Source organism: Aptenodytes forsteri, unplaced genomic scaffold, assembly GCF_000699145.1.
Source record: "Aptenodytes forsteri isolate BGI_AS27 unplaced genomic scaffold, ASM69914v1 Scaffold443, whole genome shotgun sequence".
Lineage (NCBI taxonomy): Eukaryota > Metazoa > Chordata > Aves > Sphenisciformes > Spheniscidae > Aptenodytes > Aptenodytes forsteri.
Window position 1 is genome coordinate 451,087 of NW_008794170.1, and position 2,994 is coordinate 454,080.

Consider the following 2,994-nt stretch of genomic DNA (forward strand, 5'->3'; position numbering starts at 1 on the left):
TAATGAAGCCTGCCTGATAGTAAAAAGCTTTGCATATTTAGAGGTTACGCACAGCAACAGCCCCCTTAGGGAGAAATCCTGCCTCGCTTTGTCGTGCAAACACTACTTCAGGCTTGTTCGCAGAAGCCAGGCAGGAGTCTGGGGCTGTTCATTTATTTATTTAATATAGCCATGGTGTGTGGAGGAGTGAGGGGCTGCTCTGCCGCGGGAGCCTGCTCCTGCTCTGCGCCGTGCAGCCTGGAGCGGCACAGCAGAGAGCATGAGGAGCAGCAGCCGCTCGGCTGGACCAGGACTACGCCACACAGCCACATCCTTTTGCCACTGCGGCTCCAGCATGATGCCCAGGAGCTGCATGTCTCCTGCAGTGCTTGTATGGGATGGGCCCGGTGGTTATTGCAAAGGCAAAAAGCCTGTGCCAGCTAAGAATTGGGCATTTTGAGATACATCCACACAGTCTGCCCCCAAAACTTCTCTGTCCCAAACCCCTGGAAGGATCAAGTCCCACCCCATGGAAACACCTCACTCCCCAGGATATCAAGTCCTGCCTTCGGTAGTCATGACAGGGCAAAAGGAAGATGCCAAATATGTATTAATATGTCGGCAGGGCAGGGGGAGAGGTGAGGCAGCAATAAGCAGCTCTGTTCACTCTCGCAAGCTCAGGTCTGCTTCCCTTGCTCCTGGTGGTCTCAAACACAGACCAAAATGCAGCCCTGCTCCCTCCCCAAGCAGCCTTTTGCAGGCACCTATAGCACCTTTGGGCAGCATACACCGGGTGCTCAGCCCTGTAGCCCAACTGCCCTCCCATGCTCCATGCATCCGTGCAAATCCACAACGGCTTACCACCGTAAATGCATTGCGAGCACATGGAGGAGCCAGTGCTGTTAGTGGGGAACCTGTATGCTGGGAAAACCATGTTTTTTGCAGCTGGAAAGCAGAGGTGCCCCTCCAGTCTTCAGTGATTGTTTCTCTTAATACTTGGAAATACAAATCAAATACCCCTTACGAGGGGTGTTTTGCCCTCCGAGGAACAGTTTCACATTGGCACCACTATCAACACCAGTTTATTTCACTTAGGGGACAGGCAAAGGGCCGTTACTCAGGTTTCCCCAATATAAATGTCATTTGCCCTAACCCAGCCGGGTGTGATATCTACCTTCGGGTCTGTGGGACTGGCGGACACCATCCCAGCCCCCTGTACTCATGGACCTCCAGGTCGCAGATGCAGAGCAGTTGTCAATCCTCAGCCCCAGCCGCCAGCCCTGAGCCCTTCTGGAAACCTGGCTTTGGGGTGTGAGTGGCAGAGGCACCCGTCCTATCCGACTCGCCAGGGTCTTAAATTGGATTAAAAATCTATTTGCAGAACTGCCTTGCTTTCCGACTTCTGTGCTGCACCTGAAAACCTTTCCTTTTGAAAGCAAACACAGGCTCTCCCCAGGGGCTGCCTGGGGAAGTCTTTCCACTATAAACATTACCTACCAGTAGTGGAGTCAGCCCCAGGCAAGCCAAAATTCCTTCTCCTACCAAGGAACACTTTCCAATCAAACCAGACATTATTTTTTCCATTAGTGAGTGTTGATACCTACTGGAAAACTTTGCAAAGAAATCCACTCCAATTATTCTGATACAACATCTACATTTTAGGAGGTTTTTTTGTCTTATTTTTATTATTATTGTTTTATTTTATTTTCCTGCTCTGTATTGAAAACATGATCTTTGCTTCTCAGGAATGCATCTGTTCCTGCAATTTAGGCTGTAACTGAAATCAGAGGTCCAAATCTGATTTTGTTCTGCCTTAGCTCCACGGAAGCAAGCAGAATTTTCCTCTCCATCACACCAGGGAAAATGTGGGAAAAATAGATCCATCCTCTTCTGTTTGATACATCAGAAACCCTGGAGCTGCTACCACAGTTTTTATGCGCTGGGATACCACTATTTCAACAGCAGGATATTCTGGAAGAAAAGACGTCCTCCTACCTGTCTCAGCTGCTGCTTCCCCAAAAACTATTATTTAGTATTTAACAGGGGGGAAAAAGCAGGGAGAAAAATGGCATGCAGATGGGCTGCATGGCCAGCATCGCCTCTCTGGGGTACTCTCCATGGGGTTTTCTACAAACTATTAGCTGCTTTCCAGATGACCCATATTTTGGGCTCCACTGGGTTAGTCCAGGAGGGTTTTTCCATGCCCCCCACAAGTAGGGGGCTTGAAGGGGTTTCCCCCGGCTGCCCCCAGACCTCTACCCTTCCTGCAGCTCAGCGTGCCCCAGGGGACTTCTGCCACTCCAAGGTCACCCCATGGGACCGGGAGGCAGGTCTGCAGGGCAGGGGGTTTGGGGAGCAGAGTGCTGTAAGGGGCAGCTTGCAAAGAGGGCAGCAGGGGGTTTGCAACACCCCCAAGCACCAGGGAGTGCAAAATAAGGCACCATTTTGCAAAAATGTGGCACCTTCTCAAGTGTGCAAGGGTTCACACACCCTGCACCCTGTTTCGGGTAAGGTACCACTGCACCCTAGCCATGGAGCTGGGAGCGGGACCCTCAGCAGCATGGGCTGGGAGGCAGCCTGCAAGCACTCAGCAAGCAGTCCAGCACCCCAAAAAACCCTGGCAGGGAGGTTACCCTGGAGGGGTGCTGTAAATTCAGCATCTATGGTGGTGGTGGTGGCAGGGGGATGGTCGCCAGCTATCTTTTATTCGAGGTGCATTCCCAAGATTTTAGTTAAGTGTAACATAAAACTGTGAAAGTTTAGCAGGGGAAAAGCTTTCCTCCCACTGACCTGGCTGGCCAATCAGAAGGGAGCCCCGCACCTCCCTCACTTCTGACAACTATTTAGCAACTGAGCTCAGCTAAAGTTTCCAAAAAGTTAGAATAACTTCCTCTCTCCAAGACCTCAATTTTTTGCACAACCCCGGTCCTTGAAATAAGAGCCCTTCAAGCAACCTGGAAAACGTTTGGTCAGCAAAAAAAAAAAAAAAAAAAAAAAACCCCCTTTGTTTTTCAA